Genomic DNA, 17,872 nt, shown 5'->3' on the forward strand with positions numbered 1-17,872 from the left:
CCCCAAACGAGACTAATAAAGGGCGTTTCTAATCCACTTAAATATTATGTCACTTGGTCTTAATCTATTTACGCCTATTCTTATTGCAGAACAATATTAAAATAAAAAATTCAATATTGTCGATCAAAAAAGTTCTCTATATACACTACTAAATGTACTTTGGAAAATAGATATTTTGAGGTATATATAAAAAATCTCATATCTAGGGCTCATTAAAAATTTGACAGGTCACGTGACTACAAACTGTTCTGTTTCATCTATGATTTTAACTTAGTACCAACTTGAAAGGTAGCTCAATTCAATTTGCAAAACTGTCGGGTTTTAAGCACTCGTAATAAGTCTCCTGAAGCAATTGATAAAAGTTCGTATCTAAATTAACTAATTTCAAATTCGATTTTTGAAAATAACGATCTTTGTCATTTTTTATTTTCGATCACAATGAGACGGCGAGCAAGCTGTGTTATTCTTCCTAATACATACAGCGTATATATACCTACTTAAAATATACTTAAATTTGTATTTCACTAAATTTAAATTGCGAATTTTACCCGATATAAACATAAAAAGATTTGTCAAAAGAACATACTCATATCTACACACATCCATTCATATCTGCCAACCTTTATATTGTTTATGTAAATAAGAGTCAAGTTAGTAAATACTATAAATATTGAAGTCGGCCAATTCTGTCGTCGCACTATAAAAAAGCGTGCAAATTTCGCAATCTGTATTCCCGGTGCGAGCGAACAGCTTCTCTGTCTTCCGCCAGGACTTTGAACTGTCTGAAAAGTTACGTGTGCGACATTCTGTGAATATGAAATTGCCGTGAAAGCATCCTTTATTTACATGTACCGTTAATGAGTGTTGCGCAATTTTCAGTCATAAACTATTCACGATAGAGTTGAAATTTAGGATGATGATATAGAGCATAAAAAAAAATTAAAGTCCTATAAAAGAATAATTGAAACTGTCGCTGCATTTGAATTTATCAAAGTGATTTAGTGTTCATTGCCTTTGCTGACTGTTATATAACTACGTCTAATAAATTCTTGCTGACTTGGTCTATAAAATTTTATTTTTAAAATAATAAAAAGATATATGGTCGTCATAAGAGGATTCTTAGAATACCTCTCTCTCTATCTAATAAAAAGAGAAACTGACTGACAGGTAAACTATTCACAGTATTTATCTCTCTGTCTCTTCGAAAAGGGACAACAAAAGGTAATTCAGAGACATGAAATTTTAAAGATGAGTTTTCTTATATAAATCATGAAATCATATGATCATGGTCACTTTTTTCTTTTTGGATAATTTTACAAAAATGGAAACTATCGAGATATAGGAACAAACTAATTGACTTTATCTATTATGCAACTCTCATAATCTCATCTTCTTAAATCCTCTCTTTTATCTCTCTAGCTATTTATTATTTCAATCGCCCCAATATATTGATTCGTGACAACTTAAAATTTCGCTCCTTATTGGTAACGAAGTAAACAGTGAGACTCAATACCAGCCCACGTAATAAGAAAGGTCGGAATAATAATATATCTGACGCGAGTTCTGTCAACAATTTGTACTCAGCACATTACTTTTCGATATTTTATTTTCCGTGGAAAACATATATTTTCTCGCGCTACTGCTGTTTGTAAGAATTCGGTCCGATTACACGCTTCCGCATTCAAGATATTTATTGTATTGTTTTAAAAATCTTTAAACTTTCCTGTATGTGACGGAGTTTTATTAATTGTGAAAATGGAATGTCAACCCTGCTTAACTGATTTGATCAATAGAGGTGGGTAATATATGTATATGAATACTATATATCTATATGTTACTATATCTATATATTGCCCCTAAACGATGTACTGAATATCGGTTACCTAATAAATAATATCAAATGGTAAACCCGAGAGAAATGAACGTAGATATGTAACTGCTATGGGCGCTGTTAAAATGGGTAATAGCCTTTTTTCCGTCATCAACATCCAGAGGAAGCCAAGAAATATATAGATATCGTAGTGGTACCGGTTTTACCCATGTCTACTGCTCATCCTTACCCATCATCTCTTACTGGTACTTCGCCAGTGTATGCCGATAGTGCAGGCACGGTCACGATTATATTTTTACCTTCCAAAAAAGAAAACATTAATATAGTTATTATAACTATTTACCATAATCGCCCTTATAATCAACTAACTAAAGCCTACTGTTGAGCATTAGTTTCTTTTTAGGTGTATCTACAGACGGGGTTTCATTAAACTCTCTCTCTCTCTCTTCGTCCACTTCTTTACTGAAGGTCGTGTCCTTGCATTATCATCCATCAAAAAATCTGTATCTGATAATGTTGATAATGTAGTGTAGTATAATTAGACCCTTCACGAACTGCAGACAGCCCTTATCTGCGGCTTTACCTTTAGTCTTTTCTTTAGTATTTTAAGTGCTTTTCCGCCCATGCAGTGGGCGAGTTATGAAAACAGATGTACTTAACCCGTGGGGATGACAACCTGTAGAAAGGTCAAATGTGACGTAGGACGTTAATTTTCATTATTTTAGCATTACTTTTTATTATTTTCACTATTATTATAAATGGGGAAAATTATAAAGATGGCCCTTGCTACGTTTATTTTATACTATATTTATATACTATACTTTTACCCGCGACTTCGTCCGCATGACTGTGATATGTTTATTGACCGAGATAAAAAGTAGCCTATATAGTTCTCCAACCAACAACAAATACGTGTATGGTAATTTTCACAGTGATTGATTATGCCGTTAAAGCGTTGTAAAGTAACAAACAAACTCACTTTCACATTTATTATATTAGTAAGGATATATTCAAAGAAATATAGGCATATCGGGTGTTATTCATCACCAGGGCAACAGCTAGTCCTTTGACTACCTCATTAGAGGTTATAGTTGTGAACCTTAGATAATACAGATAGAGTGTCGCCATTGAAATGTTTCGAGTAAAACGGGTCAACTTTTTCATAAAATTTTGCTATGTTATATTAATAGTTATGAATGATTCCTTTATAACTTGTATATTTAATTTGTCTTGTAAATTCTGCATCTTTTTAGTGCGTAAACACTTATTTAATTTATTAAATAATACGTCAAGATATATTTTAGACGTAAATATATAGAATACAGATAAAAAAAAATCAGTTAATTGTCAAAAAGATGACTCGTTCTTGAGGCTTAATGCTCTATTTATATAATCTAAGTTGCGAACATATAAATTTTTAATGTTTAGTTTGTCAATTTCAGACAAACATCTGTACGGATATCAATAAAATTAGATTTACAAATAGACACTAATTTTATTAAATTAACACATAGAATAATTATTAACTTAATTATTACGTTACTAATTAAGTTTAAATTATGTAAAGATTCCGCAAAATCGGTTACGACAAATATATCGCGTAACTTATTAAAGATACACACAAAAAGAATCGTATGAATTGAGATATATTTCCAGGTCGATTAAGAATATGCTTTTTGATAGTTACGTAAGTTCCGATTAAGTTTTTATAAAGTAATTAAGTACAGTTTTACTAAATGGACCGTATGTCGACTACGGCTACGTCGAGTAGATCAGACACTGGACTAGACAGATAGGTAAGGTTTCGAAAGTAACGCAGTGTCTAGTTACGCTAAACATGTCTGTTACGTTAGTGAGACAGATGTCAAACACCATCTCGTTCCTATGCTTGCTAATATTAAAAATGTGAAAGTCTGTCGGTTTGTTACTTCTTGGCGCCATATCGACTCAAACAATAATTGTTATTTACTGAATTTCATAACCATTGGTTGATTCAATATACTCGTAATATTTGTTTTTTTTTTTAATAGGTGATAATGGTATGGTAACCCCGTCTGCGTTATCGGTATACACTGGCGAGGCACCAGTGATAGATGATTGATGAGAATGAAAACAGGTCAGTTAGCCCATTTTGACGAATTCAACTAGAATTAGTCACGATGGTTTCCAGGGGGAACCATGTGGAGGTCGATCTGACAGGGCATATTGCTAGTAATGGGGCTATTTGACCCTATTACTGACAATCCCTTTTCCCCCTGTAATATGTAGGGTGGAGAAGAACATACAGCGCTTACATACCGGATCATACATATCGCGGTCTCGATCACCGAATTAACATATCTCGATCACAGGAAATCGCGGGTCAAAACATATTACTTGGAATACTTTTTTTCTTCCTTTTTTCTGTCTACATTATTAATCTATCAATCTTATGAATAATCAACTTCCTACTAATATTATAAATAAGGAAGTTCTATATTATAAATAAAATATTTGAATATTGGTTATTTAATCTCGCCAACATAACACTCTTAGCATACTTATTAGCTTTGTTGATGCATGGGCAGGTTATAGCTATTACTATAAAACATATAAACAGCTTTTAGTTTTTAATTAAATTTAGAATTTGTTCAACAGGATCTTAAATAACGCGAGTAAAGCCGTGAATTACAGTTAGTAATTATCATATTTCAACATTTGAGAAACATAATCAAATTACAAAAGAAGGCGATGAACTAGACAAAAAAATCAGTATTTCAGATCATTTAAAAGAGCAATGATTAGATGTCTACTCATTATATAATGTAAATATTGTCGAATTCGATTTACGTCATTAATGCCATTGCAGCAATCAATTTAAATTATAATTTATTTTAGTCTTTAAAGTATTAGGCCCTGTACCCACTGCGTCGGTCTGTCTATTTTAATAAAACGTTAAAATAATCCGATAGAACATAGATTTTCTCCATAATTTATAAAAACTAAAACCTGTAAACCTATTTTAACTATTACACTGTCTTGTCCTTTTCTTTCAAATTCAAAATTTAACGTAAAATAAAGAGACAAAATAGTTCCAACAGCTAAAATAGGTTTATGAGAACTTTTACGTAGAAACGGAATAGAAATTAATATGGAGATGAGACATTTTTGGAATTATTCACAATTAATTTGATTAGTCAAAAATGCGAGTTCAAAATTTTCAGTTCATCTCAATTAGTTACGTAAAGTAGTTAGTGCGATACGACAATTTACTTTTTAATATACTACACAATCACACTAATGACCTGGTACTCAAGCTAAGATATCCTGTATAACGAGTAATTAATATATAATATTATTATAAATAATTTATAAGTATAATATAGAAGTTAAATATCGATCCATCGTTTTCCTTACCGGATTTGTTTTTGCGAATACGTCGTCTATACGTTTTTTCGGTAAAACAGCCGGTCCAGCGCTGTGGAAATGTGACCTTAATTCTCACAATTTTTTCCTATATATAAAAATTTATCCAGCTTTTTGAAAACCGAATTAAGATTATTTGTTTTTTAAGTGTTTTACACTGGAAATTATCGTTTAAAGTTTTAACGTGGAATAGCAACATTAGAAATGTCCTAAACTACTTGTATACCGCGAAGACAGTTTAAGCACACAGGTCAGGCGGAATGGTAAAGTTTTCTTTAAGTAAGCTCCCCAACACGATCGTTGCCAATATTAATAATTACAATAAGATCGTCTAAAGGTGAAGACTACTTTTACGTATACTCTTCCATTAATACTTGTCTAACATGAGGGCATCACTTAAATCACAAAGCTAACAGTTAACCTTTTCTGAACGTTTTCTTGCACTCGATACTACATCTAGACGTATATCCATTCATAGTATATCCATTTATAGTAAACTTAATAAAATGCACGAAGAGTTTTAATGACAATTTAAAAATACGTAGCTATGGCGACCTTCTGAGAAAATTCTTACGGATTTCCAACACGTAAGCGAGCGGAATAAAATTTTTACTATACGCGCTCGTTGATTGAGCAAATTAGGTCGATTCAAAAGAAAAGTAAACGTCTGAGAATAAGATTCAAAGAATATGAATGACGCACAACCGCTAATTAAGAGACGAAAGCTCACCGATATTGAAATTGATATAAAAATCTTGTCAGGTCGCCGGATTTTGGGAATAAACGATCTTATTATATATTACATTGAGAAGAAGGAAACGAAGCGGCTGTTCCCGTGCGAAACTCGTTTATATCACTCCCGTGGGAAAATCTATAATATCTTTTTTCCAATTGAGAAACGTTTGTGTGAAATTTTACAGTTTTGAAATTTAATTGGTTTCAAATGATATTAATTATTTTCCGTGAGAATTTCCAAAATCTTACTACTATATGGTAACAAGCATTAAATTTGTGCGGATGTGCATACGAATATGTGTCACTAACTCTTTTACACAAAAACTACAGACTTTAACACATAGGATACTTTATATACTGACCCATTTGGGCGAAACCACAAGACACAACTAGTATATACTAATATTATAAAGATGAAAAATTTGATTGTTTGTTAATAATGGATAAATTAAAAAAACTCAACTGATTAAAAAAAATTTTTACAATATAAAAGCTACACTATCAGCAAGTAACATAGACAATACATTATTTTTGAAAATTCTATCTAAATGTGCGAAGCCGGGTCGAGTCGCTAGTCTAATAAACATAAGCAGATGCCTTACATCATACTCGTGTAAGGAGTTGATTACGACTTTTATGTAATGACGCGACCCGCTTGACTTCGGTACAAATTAGGATACATATATTACTGTACATATAAATCTTCCATTTGGAATGCATTTGAGGTCGTCACTCCATCTAAAGGGGAGTCTTAAGACACTACTTTTGTCCGTACGGGGTCGCCACTCAAGAACCTTTCTTCCCCATCGGTTGTCGATTCTTCGAGCTATGTGACCAGCCCATTGCCACTTCAGCTTGCTTATCCTTCGGGCTATGTCAGTTACCTTGATTCTTTCGCGGATTTCCTTGTTTCAGACTCTACCACGCAAAGTATCAAAATCTTCTATCAGGTTTATACGAATTACTGAAGAAACAAATTGACGCGGGTAGCGACATTTTTTATACCTTTGAGATGAAAAGGAACATACGGCCCACCTGATGGTAAGCGGTTACCGTAGCCTATAAACGTCTGCCACCCCAGGGGCATTACGTAGATTACGTAATGTAGTCTCTTAGAAAACCATTGTTTTATAGTATTTATAGATGCAAATGAAAAAATAAAAACTCCTTATTGTTCTCCCTTAATGAAGGTACAAATAAAATAAAATATATGGACAAAAAAATTAAGCATCATTATTAAGCATGGTGCGTGATAGTTCCAATGGTGTCCTGGAAACAATTACCAGAACAATATCCCATACTTTACAGGACAGGTAATAAGAGTGCATTGACCAGTTTATAACTAACGTAGGTTAAATAATTTATAACAAAAATGATGGTCTGTATATTGTTTGAATAAGAATTGATTAATTAATGAAATAGTCATCTAGTTTAAGGAATGTTAGTTAAGTTCATATGTCAGTCGAGGAGTAACTCTAGTTTTTATCCTAACTAACATGAACAAAACCGCAGGTTACAGCGAGTATAGAACACAGTATAATCACTATATCATATATGTATTTAGGTGATACTGTATAGATGTAAAACTAACATTTTATCCTTACTAATATTATTAATATGGAAGTGTGTTTGTTTTTTAAGTCTTTACACCTTAACGACCTATCCAATCATTTATAAATTTTTATATACATGTACCGACAATATAGAGAAATAGAGAGAAAGGCATACCCTGGTCAATGAACATATTCCAGTCACGCGGATGAAGTCCCGAGTAAAATTTAGTCTTAAATATTAAGGAAATTAACATGCCGAGTACTATTATTGTACTAGCAAGGAAATAGTACATTATTTAAACATAAATTCATATCTCAGTTCTGTCTCAAAGAGGCAGATTAGATGAGGCTTTTGGGAGAAACCCAACATTATTTCGTTCACGGGCATAATGTTCATTACACAGAGTAAAAAAAATCTTTGTTCTTTTTGTGAATTACTATTTTTATATTGGTCTGTGTGTATTTTCCTAGCATTTTAAAAGACTTGTAATTAAAGTTTCTACGAGGAAATAAGTTATATTTACTAATACATTTTTAACTAACTTCAAAAAGAAGGAGATTCTAAATTAGATTGTATTTTTCTGTCTTTGTATCCCCACAACTCAACTTGCGAAATTCATTGTTTTAGGATCCAGTTACAAATGACCAAAATGTTTTTCAAAAAAACAAAAAAACAAAGTTCAAAAATTTTATTGTATCTTTTGTAGTGTAATTATTTATGTAGGCTTTACTTACGTTTTAAATTCATATACGAGTATATTTGTGTCTGTAATGTAGTATTTTCGTCGATTGTGTACTAAATTATTTCTTATTGATTCTATGCAAATTCAATTTTTTGATGTAACAAAACATTTAGACCTTCAAATTTATATTTATAGTAACATATCATTGTATATAGTAAATTTTCAATATTCGCATTTGAGTAACGCTTAAGGACGTATGAATAGGTTGAAATCGTTCAGAATTTTTTACTTATATAGCTCTCCCATCTCCATCCAAGTTATTTACAGCTCACTACAGCGTCAACGGTTGGGTGGACTTTTTATAATCATCCACGTCACAGATGGGTGACGCAGATGAATATGAAAAAGATACAGCTGGTCTATATTGAACGTTCAATGGAGTGACACTTGCGTATTAAACTGGTGCTATTTCTGAAGAATGACGGTCACCCAACGGTAAGGGTGGTCGTTCTATGATAACAAACTACAACGCGACTCTGTCTGAATGATTAAGAATACAAACATATTGCTTTGAAAAAAAAAATAACTATTTCAGTAGAAAATATACGCACATATGGATAAACTCTTATCGTTAATATGTTTCGTAAATATAATCTAATATTTATATTCTAAATATTTGACTTTTAAAGGCGAAATTGCGTTTTATTTGCATATTAATTTTACAAACAAAAATGGCAAGTTTAAAGATAAAAATATTCATGGCAGTAATTCCGATTTAAATTATTTAACAAAACTAATTGCAAAAAGTATTATAAATCGAATCGAATAGTTATATGAAATATAGTTAGAATAGAATTATAGAATGCAATAGTTATGTGTTAATGTAATCTTTTGTGAAGTTGTTTAAAAAAAGAGCTGTACACATTAATTTAGGATATGATCCATCTGTGTACGAAACTTATTTGAAATAATAACAGTCGTTTAATTTCGATTAAATAACAAACACCTTTAAAAAGTAACACGTTTTAGTAAGATATGCATATAATGAAATGATGCAATTATGGTAAATCTAACACTTGAGTTTCCCACAGTTAGCATCATTATTTTAATATATCCATTATATTCTGCTAGAGATATTTTGTTACAAAGTATGGATTTGAGCCGCCTGTATGTACAAACTCCCTGCAACAATTATGTTTTGAAATATACATAATTACGTACATAAGTCCGTACATAATTAGGGGCATATTTCAATCAACCATAACAGGCGACATCTAAGGATTTATTCAGTTTATTAAGGGTATTAGTATCAATGAAAATTTAATACTAAAATATAAATCAACAGAATTTGTAAGTAAATAGTGAGACAATATACTAAAATGTTAAAATTAGGGGTTAAATTAAAAAATCCAACTACCATTAGAGAGCATCATGAAAACTAGATTTAAATCCGATATTACTGAAATTTATAATAATGAATACACGAAATTATTTATATTTGCTAATAATAAAACTGTAGAATTCTTTTTGTCAATGCACCTTTATGTAACTATGCACTGATTTATTTTGTTTCTGATATTTTTTTATTTAAAATCATGAAGCTAAAACTAAGCCACAGACACAGTTAGTCGCTGCACAGTAATTATATAACATGACCTAATATAATACAAAATATATAATGCACAATAAAGAAGCAAAAAATAAAATTGGAAAAAAGAAACGTGAAACTTAAATGTTGAATATAATTAAACGCAGGGTCCAAAGAAAGTGGCAATAAATCTTACGCCGCAAAATGTCAGACATTTTATCATCCATCTATCTTAAAATGAGGAAAAAACCAATATTTCAGTAAGTTGACAATAAAGTTTTTATCACTTCCGCTTAATATTATAAGCCGGACAATAAAGCGAACAGCAAACAGACCACCTGAACGTAAGCGGTTGCCGTCTGTCGATGCCTGTAACACCTGTTCTATCATGTATACATTGTCGACCATAAAGAAACCTTTCAAACCATTATTATTAGAGTATATATATTAAACATGAACAAAAGTATTGACATGTGTTAAGAAAAAACATGAAGATGAGTTGCAAACGTTATGATGTTGGAACAATCGTACGGACAGACATATGAGGTCATTTTAGCCATTTGGGTACAGAAGTTAATGACATTAATAAATTACTGGCTGTAAGCAATCAGATGATTTATATTTATTCAGAAAAAAAAAGGGACGATAGGTAACATGTTGAAGTGTGTCATGGATTACTATTACCCTATTCAGTAGGCCTTGCATTCCAAATAAATTTATACGTAAAAATGATAATTTTCTTGTTAAATGTTTTATATTTGTTCATATTAGTGATTAACATTAACTATAATCACGCTGTCGTTACTTTACATAACGCAGAATAATCTGCATAATTTGGTTTTAGTAACAATTAAAAATCGTATTCATAAATTAGTCATAGAAGATATAAAATACGCAAAAGAAAGGTGGTCTACATAAGCGAACAAATTTCTCTGGGCTATGCTGAAAATTCTCATGCATTTGAGATTCCTTACGCAATTTTGAAAACAATCCTATTCAAAGTCTACTGTAGACATTGTCAAAACGAGCTGCAAAAATGAACAATGGAATGTTTTACTCAAGAGTTTCTGAAACTTAACCTATTCTATGTATGAACAGGTGTTAAACGATGAAAGCCAAGGACCAATAATAATACATCATGGATAGATCTAAAATGAAAATGTTTGCAATTTAATAAATGTTGATAATGTACCTTTGAAAATGAGCGCCAAAAAACAGTGTATGAAGATGATTACTTCAGATACTAACGAAACGGCTAATGGATAAATTAATTTGTACGAATACAAATACAAACTCGTTTTCCTTCTACATTCTACTTAAATGACTTACATTCAAAAGGTGATGTGACCTAATTTCGTTTTCTCACACTTTACTATCTTCATTTTTGTCACCGACTATTTGAAAACCTGTGGACCGTGATAAAGATATTCATAGACATTGCCGTGGGAATTTAGATTTATGATAAAGTATCTATAAGTGATAATGTATAGGCAATCGCACAATTGAGGTGTGTACTCGGAGCTGCTAATGTTATAGTTGGCAATAAATTTCTCATTAACATTCACTGCAAATGAATAAGCAACCGTCAGTCTGCCACGTTAAATGAATATGTCAATATTTCACCGATTAATTAACAAATTACTTCTATTGTTTAAAGATCTCTTCCGTGTAATCCGTCTGCCTACTATGTCTTTTCGAAATCCTTGTTCAAGGCGACTTGGTTTACTTACCATTATAATAGTTGTTTTATTGGATGCAGTCTATGAATCATAATATAATTTTGTCCTTAAATCGTAGATAAAAATAAGAACTTTGAGATTATTGTCACATAAATATAAAGGAAAGAGGAAGTTCAGAGATCAGACAATTGAGCCAACATCTAGAACGGCCTTCCATCAATCAAGAATAATTGCAAACACAATTACAATAATGCAAACCAATATAAAAACAAGTCAACGCGCGTGACGATTGCTGTCAAAAAAACCACTTGGGATCCTCCAGTTTTTACACCACTAACACTCTTAACCTTGGTAAGTCCAAGTGTCTCGCACAATATTTGTTTTTGCACTGTAGACACTTTAACACTTAGATTGATGACGTAAACACTATCGACAGACTGTTTATTAGGACGTAAATTTAATGGATGACACGTACGGCCTCACCGAAAGGCCGTGAGCGACTAACTTCGCGCACGCGCACTGTCAGCGTTGTGTCGCTTCAGGGAAAGCAATGCTTCTGCGCATAGATCCGCTCAGCTGTTTCTATAGCAAAATAAATATAAAGCGCTGATTTGCTACAAATGTAAAAGAAATGCTTTCTACAAGATTGGTCAGTTTCTTTACTAGACGATCAACTTTGTTGAAGAAAAGTTGTAGATGATGTCGATAGTTTGTTAGAGATACCAGTGATTGGAATCATTAATAATCTTTCAATTATAATGAAGGTTTTAATGTTGTCGAGGTCAATTTAAGGTCTTTAATATGTTGAGAAATATTTGGTAATATGACCTTTGAATAGAGCTGTGGGCAGTCATATAATATTCCTTAACAATTTTCTAATGTACATGAACAATCTACTATTTCTACTGTCATTATCCTTCCCCATCCACCATCTGCTCTTCCTGTTTAACAATCTGCGAAGCCTTCCAACTTTATTGCAATCAGACCATCTGTCCCACGTACACAAGTTGTTTGCGTCATTGAGACCTGACCAGATATACGGTACACCTGTGGCCTGGCAACAATAGAGTTATCCAAGGTGATTTACTTATTGCGAAGGTCAATGGCACTAAGATTACAATGACGATGGTATACTCATTTGAATGGTAATACCTAGAAGTCAAGTTTGTTATGATAACTTAATGCATCTTTTAGGGATAGATGATAATGTTCATAAATTTATCAATAAAAAAGATTTACTTGAGATGAAATTGCGACGGAAACATTGATTAAAGGCATATATACGTGTTATATGATCACGGAATATTAATGTGTATTACATTAATAATCAATGTTTCCATCGCAATTTCATCTCAAGTAAATCTTTTTTATTGATAAATTAGATAACAAATATTTCAATAGGATCAATATCTGGAAAAATAAAAGCTAAAGCAAATCCAATAATCAACAATTATAAAATTATGTAGAATGGTTAAATAAAAATTTGTTAAATTATAAAATTTATTATACTGATTAACACTGATTTCATATGATTGCAATATTGTAGATATCGAAATTTGATTAAATAAAATAAAAATACCTATAATAATTGTAAAGTCCCAAAACATTTTTTTTTTTACCAGAGGGAGACTTTGTATAAAAGTCGATTGCTTGGGTACCTCTGTCCCATTCGTGTTTCAACCATGAAGCAGCTGTGTTTGCATGGCTGTATTTCGGTTTGAAGGTCCCACCCTTCAAACTTGATGTCTTTATTTATTTATTTACATTTTATTGCACCAAGTAAAAATAGAACCAGAGGGAGACTTTGTACAAAAGTCGATTGCTTGGGTACCTCTGTCCCATTCGTGTTTCAACCGTGAAGCAGCTGTGTTTGCATGGCTGTGTTTCGGTTTGAAGGGTGGGATATGGCGTGAATTTACTGGGTACAGAGGAATAACACCCGAGTCCTCAGGAATGGCAACGCATGGGGGGTATCATGGGCGAAACAGTTTACTCTGTCATGTCCATGGTACTGCTCATGTCTATAGGCAACGGTTACCACTTTCCATCAGGTGGACCGTCAACTTGTTTGCCATTCTAAGTTGTACAAAAAAAAAAACATAATTATTAATTTTGTATGTGTTTTATACGATTACAATTTTATAACCAATAAGTAAATCAGCAGGAAGTTTGATAAATATAAAGATAAAGTATGTAAAAATCGTCGGTTATTAGTGATCGATGGAAAATGCAATGAGTTTAAGTGTGCCATGTCAGATATCACGTGGAACAGTAAGCAAGTAAAAACTATGTTTTAAAACAGGTTTAGTTACTTTAGTTACGGGTCATACTAGCCGCATGAGTCCCAATAGGTGGACAAAGTGGATGGAGATGTAGTGGATTCCTAAAAAGAGACAGCATCATAGAAGTTGGTCAATAAGGCGATGGTTAGATGACCATTTAAAAGGAACCGATTCGAAGTGGCGCACAGCAAAATTCTAGGAGGAAAATGAGGGGAAACTTTGTCCAACAATGGGACAACATGGTATATTATTAATAATAGCACAAAGAATAATATTTTTATAAGAAAGTAACTGTTTAATAGAATATTTACTTATAGAATAATTACTATCTATCAGATATAGTACAAATTAATTTGTATATAATTTATAGTTTCTTATAAGTTTAACAAAGAGGTAATCAAAGCACGTTATAGGAATTATGTATAGGCATATTTACAAGTATGATGCTATAATATTTTATTAGCTAAGAGTACGATATTTACTACTTCAACCAGTTTTCATACAAGTTCCGTTTTGAGGTTTTCCTTCTCAGTCAACAAGGAGATATTTTTAACAGCATTATCAATTCCTTAACATATCGAAGGCCTGTTTTATCAAAGTCAAAAAGTGAAAGTAAACATTTAAATGTAACTTTCATTATATTAATTCTTGTTTTCCCATATATCACATAGAACTATGCGAAATTTGTAATTTAGAAGCCTCATTTGCATTTTCTATCTCATCTAAAGTAAAAATTATAATAATAATTAAAATCTTGAATAATATACATATTGATTACGTTTATTATATAAAATTACGTTACAATTAATTTTTATTTTAATATTTGTATTGAAAATATTAAAAGATTGAAATTATATTTATTATAATACAAGCCAATCGCCCCGACTTCGCACAGGACAATTTACCATTTTATTTACTTAATTTACACTTTATTGCACCATTTAAAAATACAGTAAATTGTAATGAAAAGTGATACAAAAGACGGTCTCATCGCTAAGCAATTTCTTTCAGACAACCTTCGGGTAGAGGACATTGAGAAAAAAGATATATACTTCAAATCTATAAAAAAATCTACTTATACAAAAGTTTTTTGTGGAACGTTTATATCTTTCGTAAAAAAAATAATATTAAAAATAACAATGAAACCGGTATCATAAGCCGTAGTGTGATTTAAACGAATCAAGAGAAGAATAAGACAGTAATAGTAGTTTGTTATCTATATAAATAAAAAAATACACTAAACTTGCTGCTAAGCGCAAAACTTGGGAACGATTGAACCAATTCGGATTTTTTTTTTAATATTCGTTGCATTTCAAGAAAAGGTTTTATGAAGACAAAAATTGGGAAAAATAACAATTTTTTTAAGCTTCATTTTGTCCTCTCATACAAAATTTTACAATGCTGCCAATTTATATATTTCAGTCCAATAATGATATAATTTAAACATAACAAAATCTGTAGGGTCAGCTATTATGTATATAGATTAAGTCAGAAGTAACGGACACCGGTGGACACATGTTTTGAAGTTATACATCAGCAAGTGAAGGTGCGCGGGCGCAAGGCCGTCGGGAAACCGGTCCTGTGCCGAATGCTACGAGCCGGTATTAGTTATTTATAGTTACTGTGGTTTATTGCTTTATAAATTTGTCATTCTTTCATGGGTAAACGATTTTATAATAAACTGCCAGATGATGTTTTAAATTTAAATGAAAGAAAATTTAAGATATATATAAAAAATACTCTTTAAACTATAGAATATGATAAAATAAATGGCAAAAATTCATGAATTTTAACTTTGTTTTAATGCGAGTTGTATATTGTATTTTTTTTTTAAACCAAGTTGAAAAATTCTTTTTTATCTGAAAGGATACTTTCAGATTAGTCTCAAAGAAGTTTTATCAAAATCGGTCCATTAGTATACTTTTTAAATCAAAATAATTGATTTTGCCACGATTGAAGTCGATTGTTTTTGTGGAACACCATACATAAATATATAAATTATTATAGGTATGCACGGTACAGTTTCAAAAGAATTCCCTATCGCGACGACTTTGTGATCGAGGTTTTCCCTTGAGATTAAGGGAGCGCGAAGGATAAGCAACATCGTCCTTCTCAAAACATCACAAAAGTCTAACTGCGGTTGCCAATCCGCCTGCCAAGCGTGGCAATTACTGGCAAAACCCTCCAAGAGGGAGGTTCATGTTCAGCAGTGAACAGTTAAAGGCTGATATGATGATGATGAAGATAAACATATATGCACAGAATATACATAAATGTATTGAAACCAGTATGATTAATAGCAGAACTTGTAGGCAGCTGTTCGAATCCACATGGTTCATTAATTATTCTCTAATTGGTAGTTAATACAAGTGCATAGGAGTACGCAAGGCTAACGACACAGAGGAAATACGTTTGACCGTAGTTTAATTACAAATTGATAATATTTAAATACTCTAAACCAGGTACTTATATATTACTTTTGCACCACGACAAATATAATGACAGCTTTTTATGAAAAATAAGCTGCCATTATACAGACGAAATTCTTCAGGGATTTATTAGAAAACATTAGCTTAAACGAAACAAAGCGTTTATTACTGAATACATGTAAGCGCATCATTTCAGAAGAGCTACACCTATTTCATTCTTTATTGTCGGGACTAGGTTTTTATGAAAGAAAATGTATGAAAATTTGCATGGAAAAATGAAAATTATAGAATTAAAAATCTATAAAAAAAAAGAGTAACCAAACAAGAAGAGAGATTTAGTCTTATTTTGTTCATTAACACCAGTGCGAGTTCAGGGCGGACACGCGGTTTATAATAGGTTTGTACGTTGTTTTTTTTTGTGAGCCAATTTACCAAATCGTAACCAAGTATTAGGTCCCATGTGGTCCCAGCATAGAATAGGCCTCGCCTTTCTTTCCTGTGAGTGTCGTAAGAGCCGACTAAGAGAGGGCGAAGGATGAGCAGCAGCGTCCCTCTTAAAACATCTCCGAAGCTTAATTGGGGTTGCGAATCCGCCTGCCAAGCATGACTACTACTGGCATAACTCCTCTAGGAGAGGCTTATGTTCAGGCAGTTAAAAGCTGATATGATAATATAGATGAACTAAATATTAATATACAAGTGCAACTTGAACTACTGTTAATACGAGACCTCCTGTGGCATATATACCGTACCGGACCAGAGTACGATAAAGAGTACCGGACTGTGGTCGTCCCACTGCTACAGTTACCTGCTTATTGTGGTCGATGGCCGTAAACGAGCGTTCGACTTCACCGGCGCCTACTTACAATTGATAGTTTCCTTCACTGTAGGTATGTAGTGGGATTCTTGTTTTTGTCAAGTCAATAAGTATTAATATATTTATATTTACATATGACGGGTTTGAAACTGATTAATTAATCATCGGACAGTTGAAACTGCTGGAATGACTTTAATAAAAAGTAAGTAAATGTTTAGGTGTATGTTTTAGGTACCTATTTGCCTCACAAAATATCGATTGCAATTATGACAAAACACAAAATCTATTTATTGTTCAGATATTGTCATTGTTAATATTCATTAAATATTATAATAGTGCATGTGGCGTTCGTGAAAAGACTTTTATATTAGGCAATTTTTTTTTTGTTATTGATTAAGCAGCATGTAAAATGTAGAAGTTGTAGGTGAACCTTATTAAATAAATAAATAAATTAATTAATTATTAAATACGCCCTTTTGGACTCTGTCATATTTCTAGATCGCAAAGTTTAAACTGCACTTTGACCAGTCACATTATTCTTCTACACATACATATTATAAATATATATCTTTAACTTAATTACAGACAAAACATTTTTATCGGACGATCTCATCGAGGTTACTGGTGACCCAAGAGCTGGCAGCTACTTTGCCCAAAATTAAGATAAGTTAAGCAATCCAAAGAGGTAATGCTGGCAGTACTTGGCTACGCTACCTCGATGTGTTGCGTTGGAAGACAATTTAAAATTAATTATAAGTGTTATTAATTAAAAAATTGTATAAGTAAAATGATTAATTATTAAATATGAAATAAATTTAGAATTAAGATGTAAAAAAAAAAAAAAATTATAGACTTAGAAATATAGATAGA

General features: G+C 31.9%; 1 protein-coding gene across 6 annotated transcripts in view; it reads right to left on the reverse strand.

Annotated features, from left to right (window-relative positions):
* LOC113519437 (IQ motif and SEC7 domain-containing protein 2) overlaps positions 1-17,872 on the reverse strand; it is a 259,086-nt gene that overhangs the window by 79,469 nt on the left and 161,745 nt on the right. The window contains exon 1 of one of the 6 annotated variants that reach the window (XM_026904545.3): positions 11,733-12,016. The exons of 4 other annotated variants lie outside the window; for them this stretch is intronic. The gene's annotated coding sequence lies outside the window, so the exon portion shown is untranslated. Of the gene's footprint in view, positions 1-11,720; positions 12,017-17,872 lie in introns of those variants that run through there. One more of the 6 variants, XM_031909576.2, reaches the window with a different exon arrangement.

Source organism: Galleria mellonella, unplaced genomic scaffold, assembly GCF_026898425.1.
Source record: "Galleria mellonella isolate WM207_F2 unplaced genomic scaffold, CSIRO_AGI_GalMel_v1 utg352, whole genome shotgun sequence".
Classification (NCBI taxonomy): Eukaryota; Metazoa; Arthropoda; class Insecta; order Lepidoptera; family Pyralidae; genus Galleria; species Galleria mellonella.